This window comes from Lissotriton helveticus, chromosome 12, assembly GCF_964261635.1.
Source record: "Lissotriton helveticus chromosome 12, aLisHel1.1, whole genome shotgun sequence".
Lineage (NCBI taxonomy): Eukaryota > Metazoa > Chordata > Amphibia > Caudata > Salamandridae > Lissotriton > Lissotriton helveticus.
In genome coordinates this window covers 336637688-336655803 of record NC_136073.1, presented here as the reverse complement: position 1 = coordinate 336655803, position 18116 = coordinate 336637688, and positions in this window count along the sequence as shown.

Genomic DNA, 18116 nt, shown 5'->3' with positions numbered 1-18116 from the left:
GCAGTGTGAAGGCGAGGGGGGTACTGAGACAGGAGACACACAGTAAACATTGAGAGGTGTGCCGGGGGACCACCAGCCATCAGAGGGCAAGTCAGAGGGACAAAGCCATTGTACCGCAACATGACAAATACTCCGCTAGATCCGCCAGTGTTAGACAGTGCTCAATGGTGAGAGATAAAGATCCTAAAGCCACTAAACAGGGCAAAATGGACAAGTACACTAAAGTGATCCTCCGCCATCGGAAGCAGCTTGCTGGGCAACGCAACTCTCCTTCAGGCGATCCACTCCTCAAGAGAGGTGCTAGAGGGGAGAATGGCCGAGATGGGATCGGAGGTGACCCTCCTGCGTCAAGACATGTGTAACATCTCAGAGAGGGAGATGCAAACAGAACATTCCATTTCCGAAGTGGAAGATACGTCAGGCACCCTACAGAGACAGGTTTCCAGCCTAACAGCAGCATTAACAGACATAACCTGGAGAGTGGATGATGCCGAAAACAAGGCCCACAGGAACAACCTGCACTTCATTGGATTTCCAGAGGGCGCAGACCCCGGTGCCTTCTTGAGCACATGGCTCAAAGATTCGCTGCCAGCGGCAAAAATCTCAGCCTTCTTCCTAATCAAACGGGCCCACAGGATGCCTAGTATGCGCATGCCCCCCCCCCTCCCCCCAGACCGATGATTGCGTGGTTCCTCAATTAACTAGACCGTGACCTAATACTCTGGGAGTGGAGAAAACTCAGGGAGCTTAAACATGAAAACTCCAGGATAATGGCGTTCCCAGACTACTCCAGGGAAGTGTAAAGGCCTTGACGCACATTCAACTCAGCCAAGATCAAACTCAGAGCTCTTTGTCTCCAATACATGCTCCTCTTCCCCGCGAAGCTAAAGGTTCTCTTTCAGGACAAATCCTACTTCTTCTAAAATGCCTATATTGGCCTGGGCATGGATTGAGGAGCGCCCCACACTGAGGCAAAGCCAAAGAGTGGAGGAACCTACAAAGGGACTCCCAGAAAAGAATGGACCCCAGGTTTAAGAGAGACGCTTGATTGCCAAGAACCAGGGAACGCGGGCAGGAATCCTATTTCATATGCCATCCCGAGGCTGGAGCGGACCCAGTTCTCAAAATCAGAAGAGGAGTCTGCTAAAGATAGACCCCAGAGGAAACAACCGAGCGAACGGGAGCACGGAACACCGGATCCGTCGGACGCAGATAACTCAGCAGAGGAAGACCGTGACTATCCGCTCCTCTGCAACATCAATCTCATGGAACACACGACGTGGGGATCTCTGCACTAATGCTAATACAACAACAACCCCTCATGGAGAACGAAGAAGGATACAATTCAGGGCTAACCGATGGCCGAGCCAACCCAGAACGACCGGGAACTCCCCCTAGATAACAGCTACTTCAAGCCACCACCAAAAACGGACTAACCAAGTATAAATAATTCTTGTGGGTTTAATCCTTTAGAATTGACATCAGATTGATTTAAGTTAAGGAGAGGAACGAGTTACAGACCTCTCAGACTACACCTATGCCAGGATTGTCATGTTGACCATTGGGGACTTTGGCGCGGGCAGTGAGAGAGTGTAGGGTGGGGGGGATAAAAGGGGAAAACGGGCAGTAGATGGTGTTGCCTGAGAAATTGTTATTTGTTTCCAGCCAGACAAAAGGAACTAGGAGCAGCATACAAACAGTCTAGCTCACTGAGGAACTGCAGGTCACAAATGAGCGGTAGGCGCATGACCACACACAGGAATTATGGGTGACAGAAGCTACTCGTGCTGACTTGCAACATCAACGAAATGGGGAACAAGGTCAAGAGGGGGCTTGTTACCAAATACCTCAAGAGGCTTTAACCCAACATAGTCCTCCTCCAGCAGACACTCTGTGAGAAGCTGGCCTGGTATATGATGTCCACTAATGTAAGTGGGCACCTTGCACCTGTCCAGACACCCCTTATGGTGATTTAAGAGGTCTTAGACACCCACAGAAAGCTCTCCAAGTGGTAGCTTCGGAGAGAATCTTTCAGGCTTAGTCTTGAAGGAGTGTAAAGAACCTTGTTTTACCAGAATGCAATCTTATAATATAGATTAAATGAAAGAGAACTACACAAAGTATTTTTAAAAATATGTATTTATTATATAACACTATCTAGTACGTTATAGTATCTACCACATGGAGATAGACACAAAGCACACAATACTTTAACAAAAATCACAGTAAATGGCACAAATTCACAGTGGATCCCAAGGGGGGACCAAACCATATACTAATAAAGTGATATAAGAACGACTCCTTGAGTCTAGACAATGTCGAAAGGTTGTAGAATCACTGGGGACCCAAGGAACCATCCAAGGTAAGTAGATAGGGACCCCACGGAGGATGCGTGCAATGTGGGAACATAACCGCAGGCTCCGTACAACTCTACGTGTAAGTCACGGTTGGATTTTTAAAGATTAAGGACCCTTCGCAGTGGACCTTGAAGAAACCCTCTGGAAGACAGAAGGTTGGAGAGCCACCCCACCAGTGGATACCCTAGTACCCATGTGTGAGGAAGATGACAGGACGTGGCCCAGTAATCTACCGTTCCTGTTCCATGGTCTGCCAATCTCTGATGTCTGTAATTGGACCAAAGGGAAAGGAAGGGGCTGACCAATGCCTCCTCCTCACGATGTGCTGTTTGGCAGAGCGTTGAATGGATGACTTCGATGAGGGCAGAAGAGGAGGGGCCTCCAGTACATAAGAGGAGAGAATCCCTGGAAGCCGAGAGAGGAAAACCGGAAGACGCCGAGTATTTGGAGAACCCAGCTGCGATGGAGAATGAAGACACCAAGCCAACAGAAGAGGAGAGCCCAGCTGACGCTAGGAGAGAGGATGAGGACGCTGGCGAGGACGACAACCCCGATGACTGGTGCGAGGACTGGTGGACTCCCCCGGGGATTGCCTTCAAGCCCGTCGCAACTCAGTTGCGGTAGGTGACTCGGGCAGGGGAGGGAACCTGTGGGTCAGTTCTGGAATAACCACCAGAAGGGAGGAGGGGAGGGGAGGAGCAGGGACACCTCTTTGAGAGTGTGCACTACTTTGATCTTTTCCCTCACGCCTGCATTACCTGTAACATCCGGAGAGGGAGGCTGAGACATGGTTTGGGGGGATATAATCACCTACTGGAGCCACGCATGTTGGTCTATTTCTTATTTCTTTTTTATTCTTGTTTTCATGTGGTACATGACCTATTCCCTGGGACTAAGAGATAGGCAGAACAGGGCAGAGAGGGAGGGAGAAGACAAAGCGGCACAATAGTCTTGCTTTTTTTGGCCAGCACGTTCATAAGCCCTCTGGCACTTCTAAATCCCTGCACTTTTTGTTTTGGTATGGCGACTGAACCTTTACTAGAAGCTCAAACACTGGCCCAACATACTTATTCCTACGTTCTTATTTTTCTGGAGACTCAGAGGGGGACGTTGTCTTTACAGCCTGACAGAAGATACCTAGAGAGGAAAGGGAAGAGTGACTGTTTGGAAATGAAATGAAATGACTTTACTTGTAAAGTGCACTGCTGCACTGCTGCCCCAGCAAAGGGGCGTCCTAGCGCTGTACTCATACCGCTGTGGAACCCTTCCTGGCTTTTCCCTGTGAAATGTCCACTCCTGGGCACCCCCAGGGTGAAGCCAGGCATCCCAGCGCTGTTGGGGCCGTTGTGGAGATTAAGCAAGCTATTGCCCAGAGTTGCAGAGTGGAACCCATGATTAGAATAGGCACCTAGGCGAGAATTATCAGGTCCGAGGAAATTGAGCCCTAGACCCGCTGAGGCGGGAATTGAACCCTGGTTCCGGTCCAGACCTCTGCATCAGGGTCTGCTGCGAGCCACACTTCTCCACGAATACCCTACCATTTCTGTTTGGGAGTATTGCTTTGTGTCATTACAATAAAACTACGCCAAAATTGAGCCGCACATCAAGCCTCCTAGATTCCGTTTTCACCCGTCCCTCCCACAGGTGGTGTCAGAAGTGGGATCCAAGGAAATGGAGGCCTCAGTTCAGAAAATGGCAGGAAACCAGGAGAAATTGGGGTGCATTATGGAAAAGTTCCTGGCAGTCTCTGAAGAGGTTGAGAGAAGCTCCATAAGACTTTGACAGAACGGAGCCAAACTCCAGAGAAAGTGGTTGGTAAACAGGAAGACAGTCTTAGTCAGGAACTGAGCCATACCACCCTCCCCTCAGTGATCTTATAGAAATATGTCAGTGGTGAGGACCCCGATTTTTTTTTTTTTTCTTTTCAAACTTTGAGAGGATGGTCAGAGCAGCGGGGTGGCCTATGGACAAATGGGGACAGTATTTGGGGCCCCTCCTTTCAGGGGATCTACAGGCCGCATATCAGGCAGCCAACCCACTTGGGATCACCCTCTACGAAGAAGCAAAGAAAAATATTCTGGAGAGACTAGGGGTCGACGAAGAGACCTACTGTATCTGACTTAGACAAGTTAAGAAGGGACCCCAAGAAACTCCAAGAGCCCTCTCTTATTGAGTCAAGGACATTACAGATATGTGGTTAAGACTCTTGGTATCCAAAAAAGAGGAGATAATGGAAAGGATTTATTTGGAGCAGTATCTATTGTCCCTACACCCCCCCATACAGAAGTGGGTTCGCCAGCATACACAACTAACCCTGGATAGGCTGTTGAGCTAGCTTACGCCTTCAACAGGGCCCAGGAATTGCAAAAAGGGCGGGAGGAAACCCATTGGAAGCAACCGGGGGGACCACAGCAAAAGTTCTAAGACCACTAACCCCGAGAAAACCAGACATGGTTATGTTACTACCTGGACCCTTGCTGGTACCTATTCAAACTCCACCCTATCCCAGACCCCAATGCTACAGTTGTGGGGCATTTGGTCACATAGCCCGCATATGTCTCTGAAGGAAGGGCCGATGGAGGTAGAGCTTACCTGTTCCTTCAACTGTACCCCACAGGACGTGTAGCTCCTTATCAGAGAACAGCGATGGTAAACGACGAGGATAGATAAGCCTAGATTGACAACGGCTGTTTGAATAGCGTTATGCGACCACAGACATCCCAGGAGGGATCCCACAACCTACCGGGTTCGTAAACATTCAATGCGTTCATGGCGATAACAGACAATATCCCACCACAGAAGTACAGGTACAACTCAAACCCTCCTTAAGGCCAGTCCCTCTACGAGTAGGACTTATCCCTAAGTACCCAAGGCATTTGTTCTGGGACTGATTATCCCTATATGAACAGGGTACTGCAGGGAGCCTGATACGAAGGAGAAGAATAGATAAAAACAGCTCCCTCTGCACAAGAGCAGGATTCCGGCATTCCCTATGGAAAGCCCAGGAAGAGCAGAAAATGAGAGAAGGAAGAAAAAAGAGACTGGATGCAAGTGGCTTTAACACAACCCAAGGTCGATGCCATGTGGCAGTACGATTGGGACTTTCAAGCAGCCTAAAGAGAATACCCAACCCTAAGGGAGGCCGGGAACAGAGCCACGGATGTTGAGGACCCAGAACAAGTAGGTCCCCAGTTCTTTATCAAGAAGGGTTTGGTATATAGAAAAGGGCGAAAGACCCAAGTCCCACAGTTATTAGTACCCCATCAGTACAGGGAGAAAATACAATTCCTCGCCCATAGTCACTTGCTGGGAAGTCACTTTGGAAGTGAGAAAACTGAAAAAGCAATTCTCAAAAAATTTACTGGGCCGGTATATATCAGCAGGTCCGTAGATACTGTAAAGAGGTTTCCTATGTCAGAAAAACAGCAGGTCCCTTCCCCTAAAGGTACCCTTGCAAACCTTGCGCATCACCAAAGAACACTTCACCAGAGTTGAGATGGACATAATTGGACCCCTTCTTCCCTCACGCAGTGGGTGTCGGTATGTACCCGTCCTTGTGGACTATGCCACTTGATTACCAGAGGCAGTGGCTTTATGGCAACCCAATGCTCTTCAAGTTGCCAAAGCCATGAAAACCATGTACTCCCGGGTGGGGTTTCCTCAGGAAATCATAACAGACCAGGGTACTCCCTTTATTTCCAGGCTGATGAAACAGGTATGCCAACAGTTAAACATCAAACAAATCTGGACTGCGGCATATCATCCTCAAACTGACGGATTGGTAGACAGATACAACGTCACCTACGAGCCCACCTAGAACAGGCCCAGGCCTCTCAAAAGTTTCAGTATGACAAAAGAACTAAAGAACATACCCTTGAAATACGTGATTTTGCACAGTTAATGATGCCCTTATCTGATCACAAGATGTTAGGCCAGTGGCAAGGCTGGTTCAGGGTAGTAGAAAGAGTAACCCCAGTGACATACCGTCTTGAGATGGACCCTGAAAAAACAGGACCAACACGAAGATATTTCATATCAATCTATTAAAAATGTGGGAAGGGGCTATACACACTCTCTTAGGACTGACAGAACATCCAGTCCCATTATACCACCAGACCATAGATCCTGAATGGCCTGAAACACAAAAACAAGAGTTGAGTACACAGTTACAGGCCCTTCTGGAGGTGTTCTTCCTCACCCCTGGTAAAACTTCCCTTGTGGAACATGCGATCTCTACACCACCAGGAAAAAGGAAAAAGCTATGCCCATGTCTCATCCCTGAATCCCGTAGGCAAGTGTGACGGGGTGGGGCGTACTCGTGAGGGACTGGACCAGATACGGGAATAGTGGTCAGTAGTCCCTCTCTCACCGGCTTCTGTCCCCTCTCAACAGCAGCCCAATCAGTATTGCACTGAGGAATGGAAACCGGAGAAACAACCTCTATGGAGCCAAGAGGAAGGAAACGGACACGGCTCCTTTAACTGGGACAACACGCTTTCCCTGACGGACGTCATCGCGCCGAGCACGTTAAAAGAAGGATGAACCAGGAGGACGACGGACGGCGTTTCCCAGGAGGAAGAAGAAGGTGAAAGCGAGTGGAGGAGAATAGAGAACCCGAAGATCCAGGACGAAGAAGTCGAGACGTGCCAGGCGTGGAACCCCACCAGCGTCCCCGACAAGCCAGGAGGCCAACGATCCCACGAGCTGCCCTGCCACGTTCCCACGGGAAGAGCGTAGCTCGAACAGGTACGGGGCAGGGTAGCGGGTTGATTGGGACATCGCAACCAGCCTGCCACGTAAAACCTGCATGTACATAGTTGTAGATATCCTGTAAAGTAAAAAAAAAACCCTACCCTCTTCACGAGCACCTGAGCAATCCTGCCGCCCTTGTGTGAGGACTCAAGCACTCGGTTTCCTTCACTCCTGGCCCTCAGATACACTGACTCCGGACAACCGTCCTAATCCCTGTGTTTCTTTTTTTTTTTCTTTGTTTGGTTCCGGTTTGGCACCTCATTACGGAGAGAGAACCTTGAACCACAGAGGGCCCCTCATCCCTTCTGTACCGCCTACAGCCTGGATCCCCTACGAAACACCAAGGTGGACCCAGCAGCCTTTGCCCGAGAGAGGCTCACCAGTAGAAGGAGAAAAGTGTTTATGAAAATAAAGCCTTCACTAAAATCCCTCACTAAGGTGTCTGACTCTGTTACTCTTGCCCCGCAACAACAGGTGTCCGAAGTGGGATTTCCACCACAGTCTGTCTGTAGCAGCGAGATGGACGCCCTCATCCAGCACATCATAAAGGGGCAAGAGAAATTAGAATGGGCAGTAGAACGACAACTCACCTCTGCCCAGGCAGACAGGGAGATGTTCCAAAACACTATTTCTGCACAGATTGAAAGCCTCCAGAAAAACGTACCTGTCCCAAACGTGTCGGTACCAGTAGAGTGCAGAGTTCCTGTCCCAAACCCTTCTGGAATTGCATTACAGAAATTTGTACATGGAGAAGATCCTGACTCATTCCTATTGAATTTTGAGCGGGCCGCTAGAGCGTTAGGATGGCCAGAGGAGAAATGGCCCTTCTTATTAGCCCCATTACTGACAGGCGAAGCGCAGTTCGCCTATCAGGTGGCCAACCCCATGGGAAACACCCCATATCACATTATTAAGGAGGTGGTCCTAGACCATCTTGGACTGGACGCAGAAGCCTACAGAGTCCGTTTTCGGAAAGAACGGGGGACCTCTGGTGAAAACCCCAAAACCTTGTTTTTTAGACTTAAAATGGCCGCAGATAAATTGTTAAAACCCGAGACCAGCACCAAGGAACAAATAATGACCAAAATCTACCTGGAGCAATTCATGGAGACGCTCCCATATGCCTCTCAGAGGTGGCTGAGACAGCATTCTGGATTCACCAAAGAACAGGCCATAGAGATGGCAGCTAACTACGCCAGGGCTCAACCACGAACCCTGGGATGGGACCATGAAAATATCAGTAAGGGACTTCCTCCCGCCAAAGTGGAAAAGAAACCAAAACCTGGGTTGGATCACCTATGACCCAGACAGTTCAGGATGAACTCTCCTATTATGCGTGGACCCCAATGCTTTGAGTGTGGCGAATGGGGCCACATTGCACGTATGTCCCCGAAAGCGACCAACGGAAGAGCCTATGGAAGTGGGGTATCTTCCCAAGACGGTCTGTACTCCGCAGAGATGGGAGCATCCTTTTATGTGAGTGTGAGGATGAATGGCTACTCAGTAAAAGCCCTTCTAGATTCAGGGTGTAGGCAATCAGTGGTCCAAGAACGCTTTGTTCTCCCTAACCAATTTGTCCCAGGGGCGGTGATACACATATGCTGCGTACACGGGGATGTCAAACCCTATCCCCTTGCACAGGTAGCCATAAGACCTACAGACAAAGAACCATGTACAGTAAAAGTAGGGGTGGTAGATTCCCTTCCTGAAGACCTGATCCTGGGGGTGGAAAACCCGGAGCTCCTCTCCCTATCTCAGAATACCATCAATAGGTCATCCAAAGCTGTAGACGGACCGATACCTACACTGATAACTCCTGAACCTTGGGTCCTAGACCGTAGTTTTAGGTTTGCACAAGCAGACAACACAACCCTATATAATGCCTGGGAAAAGGCACACGTTTCCCAAAGTGTCCATCCTCCTTCTTATCCCCGATTTGTGATACAGAATGACTTACTGTATAGAGAGACTGAAGTAGGAGGTACAGCTCAGCTATTGGTGCCCGTATCCTTCCGGGATCAAGTATTATTCTTTGCACATGCCCACCTCACGGTTGGTCATTCAGGGAAAGAGAAGACCACTGAGAGTATTTTGCGCTATTTCTATTGGCCTGGAATATTCAAAGATGTACAGAATTATTGTCTGAGGTGTGAGATTTGTCAATGAAAGAATACACACAGACCTCCGGCAGCACCCCTGCGACCCCTACCCATTATCGGCACCCCCTTTGAGAGAGTGGGTATGGATTTAATCGGTCCCATGCCAAAGTCATCAAGGGAACATATATACGCCCTAGTAATAGTCGACTATGCCACAAGGTTCATAGAAGCCTTCCCATTGAGGGCCCCCACCACGTCCAACATTGCAGAGAAGTTCGTGGAGTTGTTTTCAAGGGTCGGATTCCCGAAAGACGTCCTAACGGACCAGGGGACCCCTTTTACTTCATGTCTGATGAAGGAAGTCTGCAAAACATTAGACGTACGTCACATACGGACTTCAGTCTTATCATCCGCAGACGGATGGACTCGTTGAACGTTACAATCAGACACTAAAGACCATGCTAAAAAAAATGCTTACGGCAGAAGGACCGAGTTGGGATCGCCTACTACCTCTGGCCCTGTATGTACTCCGGGCCCAGAAACAGAGCAGTTTAGGCTGCGCGGCCTTTGAGCTGGTGTATGGACGCCACCCGAGGTCGTTGTTAGAAATGACGAAAGACGCCTGGGAAACTGAGGAGGAACAAGAACAAAAATCCCTACTAGACTACACTCTCCAACTGAAGTCGAAGTTGGGTAAATTAAGGGATCTCGCATACTCCAATCTGGAACAACAGAGGAAGAAACAGAAGAAATATGACCGCGGGAAGAAGCTCAGGAGACTGAAGGTCGGAGAATGGGCACTACTCCTCTTGCCATCCTCCTCCAGCAAAAGCAAGAATGAGTGGGTGGGTCCCTACTTGGTGACGGATACTATAGGGGACACAACGTATAGGTTACGGCTCTCCCCCTCTAAATCCCAATGTTACCATGTCAACATGTTAAAAAAATCGTTTGGCACTGTCCCTAAAGGAATGAACCTAGCAGTACCTGCAATGCCAAAAGCATGTCCACAGTAGACCACCTGGTTATAAATGAAGAACTATCTGTTCAGATGAGAGAAGACCTGCATAATACCCTGTTACCCTTTTCAGATATCTTCTCTGACTTGCCCGGTAAAACAACGCCGGTCGAACACATCATTGAAACACACCCTGGTAAAATGGTGAAGCAGAGGCCCTACAGGATCCCAGCAGCTCGAAGAGAGGCGGTGAGAAGTGAAGTAAGGGACATGTTAAGACTCGGGGTTATCTGCCCCTCAAAAAGCAGTTGGGCATCCCCAATCGTGAAGGTTCCAAAACCCGACGGATCAAAACGTTTCTGTATGGATTTCAGGGCCCTTGATGCCATATCTACCTTTGATGCGTACCCCATTCCGAGGGTCGACGAGCTGATTGAGAAACTTGGAGATGCTGTATATATCACCACCCTGGACCTTACGAAGGGATACTGGCAGGAGCCCCTCCGTGAGGAAGACCGGAAGAAAATGGCCTTCATAACCGATGATGGGCTATATGAATTTACGGTTCTTCCTTTCGGTCTTCATGGAGCACCTGCCACGTTTCAGCGCCTCATGAACACTGTATTACAGCCATTCCCTTCATTCAGTTCGGCGTACCTGGACGACATAGTAATCTACAGCAGAACCTGGGAAGAACATTTAGAACACCTGTCCATCATCTTAACAGCCCTAAAACAGGCCGGGCTACACGTGAACGCCAAGAAGTCTCGAGCAGCGTTCAACAGAGTGAAATATCTCGGATATGTATTGGGAGACGGTACCATTGTCCCACAGTTGTTGTTTTTTCTCGGTCTTGTTGCCAGTAGCCTTTACACAGGTCTAGGGTGCATATATATCAGGCTTTTCCAAACCTCTCAATCATTTCGTCGACCCGTGGTAGTGGATAGGAGTTGAATTGGGAAATCTTATTGACTTTCCGGAAGGTAATGCAGAACCTGATGGATCCCTCAGATTTTGGTACCAAACAATGGGGGAATTGAACTCACTGTTGGAGGCTTCTATTATACCCAACTGGAGCATCTGTTGCACCACTTACTTTAGGTATAGGTTTACCGTATCTAAGGGTCACTGCACTTAAAACCGATTGTCTGTGTATCGGCCATTTACGATATATAGAGTGGCATTATGCGACTGTGTACTAACTCTAAAACAGCTGAAAGTAACCCTACCGTGTTTGGTGCAAACAATGTGAAATCATACCCCACACCCTGGTAACCGGAGTGGGAGGTGTGATTCTACCCCTCAGAAGCGAGCTTCGTTGGGTCCCTGGTGTTCCCGTTACCAGCCTTCTAGTCCCGTGCAGCACAAAATGGTTGCTGATGACCAGAGACACATTTTTGCCCTCCTGCTGCTGAGCCAAGCTCGAGCGGAGGAAGTTGGAATAATAGGCATCCTGTCACAGGGAGGTGTGACCACCTCCCAGACAGGATTTAGTGCATTAGGGCTGGGTGGGTGCGCTTGCCAGCGACCGAAAGTCTGCATGAGGAGCACATTTGGTGTCCCTGTGCATAGTCCAGTTCAAGCCAGTCCTGGGAGCCGTTGGCTCCTGCTCTGGCACAAAACTGGACAAAGGACATGGTAGTAACCTCCCCACTGTCCAGACCCTTCCCTGGGAGGGTCCTCTGAATCTGTCCAACCCTTTCCCGTATGTACAAAAGGGCTCTGGGTCCCAGGATTCGATGTGGACAAGATTCTGAACCAGAAATCAATTAACTTCGACTGTCTGGCCACTCTGGAATACGCTTTGCTTGGGCCCGACTATGTCTCCCTCTCAGTCTGAATCATCACCTGTGCCCGTGCACCATACAGGCTCCATTCAGGACCTGTGTAGCAACAAAGACAACTGAAGACATCCCCCTTGGAGTGAAGGAGTCACTCCCCTGCAACCGTAGGCACCACATCTTGATTGACCGGTCAGCTGTTCCTGAGCTCCTACGGACTCCAAAGGCTTCAGCAACACAGGAGGTGGGTTTCTATGTCCCTTGAGGTCCGAACTGCCCTCTCACCAAGTTTGAGGGCAGAATACCTTGTGGGGGCTGCAATAACCATACCCCTATGCACCGTGTTCATTTGCAAGCGCATATGCTTGTTAGAGTTTCCCGAACAAGTGCCCTGGGCTCCAAGTAGCCCCATCCTCTGGCACCATTTCCTACAAAGTGCTTCAGCCTCCTCACACCGAGTGCTCCGTGGGTTGCTGCTTTGTGAAATCAACAGAGGGCCTCTCGTAACTCCTGTGCCTCCGGCCTGTAGGTCCACTTGAGGGTCACTATTGCTTTTCTTGGGCTCCACTGGTTGCTCTAGGCTTGCCTTGACTTCCCTGTGATTTGTGAGTCTACTGGACCTTGCTGGTCTGAACCCTAACCCTTCTTGACCATCTACACGGGTTGCTGTTGCCAAGGCTTGTTGGTGCTCCTGCTGGACACCGACCCCTCGGCACACAACATCCTTTGTGGGACAGCTCACATCCGGCTCCTGGTCATGTCTCAACGTCTCCTGGTCCCTGTGGCTGCAGAGTCCAGAACCCCCTCAACGCACCTGAAGCACCCGGCATCGGTGAGCATTTGTCTACCGAGCTCCTGGTCACTCCTGAGTGACCCAGACTCTGTCCCCTCTGCTTTTAGGTACCCTTCAACAAGAATCCACCTTTGGATTCCAGCTGACACTTTTCTTCCTTCCAGCAGTGGTTCTTCTTCGAAGTCCTCCATTAGGTGTACCGCGGTTTCAGCCGCCACTTCAGACCTATGCACCCGGCTCCCCTGGGATAGGTAACTCTGGTATTACAGTATCCACGGGTGGCCTGGCTCTCCAACCTCCTAAGTTCCACTGGGTTTCTTCGAAGTCCACTGGGAAGGGTCCTTAAACTTTAAAACTTCAACCACGACTTCCCCATAGAATCGTACGACGCATGCGGTCGTGTTCCCAGACTGCACCTGTCCTCCATGGGGTCCCTACTTACTCACCTTGGGATGTTCCTTGGGGTCCCAGCAATTCTACATCCTCTAGACATTCTCTTGACTCAAGTTGTGGTTCTTATACCACTATTTTAGTATATGATCTGGTCTCCCCCTGGAGCCCACTGTGTATTAGTGTTATTTACTATTGTTTCTGTGCTACAGTATCGTGTGCTTTGTAATTATCTTCATGTAGAAGATACTGTGTCGTACTAGAGGGTGTTATATAAATAAATACATATTTTCATAACTACTGTGTGGTTCTCCTTTCATTTAACCAATACTATAAGGTTGCGTTCTGGTAAAACATGCGGCTTAAAATTCCTTCAAGACTAAGCCTGAAGGCTGCTCTCCACAGCTACCTCTTGGATAGCTTACTAAGGTTATCTTAGACCTCTTAAATCAACCATATGGGTTGTTTGGACTGGTGCAAGGTGCCCACTTGAATAAGTGGGCAGCATATACCAGGCCAACTTCTCACAGGGAGGCTGAGACATGCTTTTGGAGATATAATCACCTACTGGAGCCCCGCATGTTGGTCTATTCCTTATTTCGTTTTTATTCTTGTTTTTGTGTGGTACGTGACATATTCTCTGGGACTAAGGGGCAGAGAGGGAGGGAGGGAGGGAGGGAGGGAGGGAGAAGACAAAGCGGCACAATATTCTCAATTGTTTTGGCCAGCACGTTCATAAACCCTGTATCACTTCTAAGTTCCTGCACTTCTTGTTTTGGTGTGGTGACGGAACCTTTACTAGAAGCTCAAATACAGGCCCAACATACTTATTGCTACTTTCTTCTTTTTCCGGAAACTCCGGTGGAAGTTGCCTGACAGAAGATACCTGGAGAGGAAAAAGATGGAGAAGAGTGAGTGTTTGGAACCTCAGGAAAAACCCCTACCATTTCTGTTCTGGAGTATTTCTGTGTGTCCTTACAATAAAACTATACCAAAATTGAGCCACACATCAAGCCTTCTAGATTCTGTTACCGCCCATCCCTCCCACACCACGTTGCCTACACCAGGGAAGCCGGGTGCATAGGTGTCAAGGGTGTCGAAAACCACCATCGAACCCAATGAAGGCCTTCGGGAAAGTGCCGCTGCTGGAAAAGGAGAAAGTGTCCATGAGAATCCAAATGTTGATTCTTGAAGAAGAGTACCTGAAAGCAGAGGGGACAGAGTCGGGGTCACTTGGGAGTGACGGGCTCGGTAGACAGATGCCCACCGATGTCCGGTGCTTCAGGATAGATTTGATGACCTTGACTCTGGAGCTGTGAGGACCAGGCGACGCTGAGGATGGATGACCAGGAGCCAGATACAAGCTGTCCATCGAAGGATGTCGAGTGCTGAAGGGTTGGTGTCCGGCGGGAGCATCAACAAGCCTTGGTATAAGCAACCCACAAAGGCATTCAAGTAGGTGCTAGATGAGGATTGGCAAGGTTCAGGAGACCCACCAACAGCAGGGGAGTCAGGGCAAGCCCTGAGCAATCAACGGAGCCCAAAGAAGACCTAGATTACCCTACAGAGGACCCAAAGGCTGAAGGCACTGGAGTCACAGGAGAACCCAGGCAGCTTTACAAAACAGCAGGCCACGGAGCACACAATGCGATGTGGCTAGAGATCTTTGCAGGATAAGAAGCCAGAGGTTGTCGCTACTCGGAGTCCAATGTACTTGTTGCAGAATTGCCAACAGAATTTGCAGTTGCAAAAGGACACAGTTCACAGGGGTTTGGCCACGGAGCACACGATGTGATGTGGCTGAAGATCTTTACAGGATAAGTTGCCAGAGGTTGTGGCTACTCTGAGCCCAACGCACTTGTTGCAGAATGGCCAACAGCATTTGCACTTGCAAAAGGACACAGTGCACAGGGGTTCAGGTATTGCAGCCCCCATGAGGGATACTGGCCTCAAACTAGGTGAGAGGACAGCTCAGGCCTCGAGGGATGTCGAAACCCACCTCCCTTGTTGTTGATCCCTTCGGAGTTCGCAGGAGCTTGGGTTCAGCAGTCCGGTCACCAGTGTTTGGGTGCCTGCGAATGCAGGGGAGGGACACCTTCACTCCAAGGGAGATTACTACGGTTGTCCTTGATGCTTCACAGGTCTTAGAATGTTCCTGTATGATGCACAGGCACAGACGATGCAGCACACTGGAAGGGATACGAAGTCAGAGCCAAACAAAGTCCAGAGCGCCCAGACTGTAGAAGTGCAGTGGTATCTGTTCTGAATCTTATCCCACGACGAATCTAGGGGCCTACACTCGGGTATGCCCTTAAGTACCCTAGAGAAAGGGTTGGGACGATTCAGGGGACCCTCCCAGGCGAGGGTCTGGGTAGGGGAGAGTTTACTCCCATGTCCTTAGTCTGGTTTTGCGCCAGAGGGGGATCCAACAGTTCCCAGAACTTGTTTGAACAGGACTTTGCACAGGGACACCAAATGTGCCCCTCATGTAGACTTTCAGGCCCTGGCAAGCACACACACCCAGCCCCAATACACTAAATCCTGTCTGGGAGGTGGTCACACCTTCCTGTGACAGGATGCCTATTGTTCCACTTTCCTCTGCTTGATCTTGGCTCAGCAGCAGGAGGGCAGAAATGTGTCTCTGGTCAGCAGCAACCATTTTGTAATGTCTGGGTCAAGAAGGCTGGTACTGTAGTGTAGTTCCTATATTCCCAATAGGCTCTGCTCATTGGAATAATATATCCTATAGATTAGATGGAGGACTGAGGTCTGCTAGGTCTCTATCGAATATATTAAACTTAATAGTGAGTGCCAGCTAGCTCAGAGGTCACTAGAAACTTTCTCGAATTCGCAAGAAGGGATTAGTTTCTGACAACCGCATTAACATGACAACTTTGTTTCCCAAGAATAAGAAATGTATCTCTAGAGTCGCGGAAACAATAGATTAGTATTTCACTCAGTCACTCGTGCATGCTTCATTTCTACAGAGTTGCAGAGAAATAGAGAGACGGGCGTTTTCAATAAAAAGATTTATTGAACAGTCTTCTTTCTCGTGCAAGAAAAGTGAACTGCTACCATCGTAATGCAGACAGTTGTAGACTGCAAAGTATAATGCGTACAGCGAGAACAATCTTATAAAATAATACTGTAAGAGCATTGTATGGTTCCTAAATCATATATAAATACATACATAAATAACAATGACTAAAAATACTCCAACAAGTGCTTCTAAAATACGCCTACCTCAATGTACCTAACCTAGGTCTAGTACGCGGGAAGAAGTAAGTATTGTGTAGCATAGGTTTTAGTTTTCTTTGCCAAGAATCTATCCAAGATTTCTCTAGGTTCTAATCAGTTCCATACCTTAGTTTAGAATGAAGGAGGTCTGGTATCTCAGTCTCAGGAATCGATTTCCCAAGACCCCACAAGGGGAGCTTGGAAACACTGGTGCCTTCAGCACTTGCTGTAGCGAGCTGCGTCGGGCAAGTAGATAGTCGAACTGCTCCGAACCACTGTGTCTTGCTAGAGCAACTGAAGGTATATTTATACCTTGAAGGTGTCTAGGAATGCCATAGTTTGACGTAAAGTTGGGCATAATAACATCAGGAAAGAACCTCTAGGGAATAGTCGTTCTTTGCAAAGAACATGAGTTCTTGGACAAATCAATATTCAAGCAAGGGAAGGTCCCAGACTGCTTAAGCCGATTTTCCAAGAAATCGTTGTGGCGTTTGGTACGGGTGGAAGTAGCCATGCCTGTATTTGGTCTGCATGGGCTATGTCTAAATAAGGGCTTGATTTATATGCCTATATTAGGGCAATGTGAATTGTACCGATATAAGGGCATGAATCGGGAAAATTCACTCGGAGCCTAAAACGCCACACAACAGTACCGGGAACTCCGAAAGCCTCAAATCAAATCAAGCTTTATTCGATCATATACATATAATCATAAAAGCAGACATCAAATTCTAAAAAATAAATTTGTCACAGTATAAATGTACAGGTCGAAAAAGGATGATAAAATAATACATTTTAAAATGTTTATAAAATAAATTTAAAAGGAGAAAAAACCCATCAGGGTTCAAAAGACATACTTTTCCTCAGCCACACAGCTTTCTTTAGGAAACTAGAAACCCTCCAAGCCACAAATTCATTCCCTATGTATTGCAGTCGCACGAGGGCTGGACGGCATTGCCTTAGGCCAAAGAATCTAAAAATGGAAGTATCCAAAATTTCCTTAGTTCATTAAAAAACGTACAAAAGAAAAGTAAGTGGATGGTAGACTGTTCCGATGTGAAGTCACACAAACACAGAGGGAGTTCTCTTGACCAATCATTCATTAATGGAATAGACAAAATTCTATGGACTATTCCTAGTCGAAATCTTGTTAATAACATTCTATCATGGCCTTTAGGAACAAAATTTAGATACGGTTCCATGGCAAAGGTTGTAAGCCTTAGCTGATGATAAATGACAGTTGGTTTGGGGACTTCAACCGCCAATCTATCAGATCCCAGTATATCCAAACAGTCTTTCTTCAGAGATTTCCTTGATATTTGGGTCATTAAATTCGGGTTTAAATAATACTCAGGATGACCAAGGTCTTTAACGAACTGAAATATATACCTGAGCCAAGGAATTTTCAATGCTCCATCTAGCTTCATGCAATCATGCAGGATGTCACAATTTAATTGGGTCTGTTCGCTAACCCAAATTCTGTGCCAGAGAAGTTTGGGCTCAAGTTTAATAAGATCCGTAATATACGAAAGGCCCAACTCCTCATGGCAAACAAAAGAAGACGTATCAGGTGGAACATTAAGAATTTAACGAAGAAAGGAATTTTCTACTGTTTGCAAAGATAAGGGATTGGAAATGCCCCAGACCCCATCCCCATATACCGCAGCAGAAATACACTGTGCCTTGTATATATGTATAAGTTCATTTGGGGCTTCCTCCCTAATCTCTTAGTAAAGGTAGCCAAGGCAC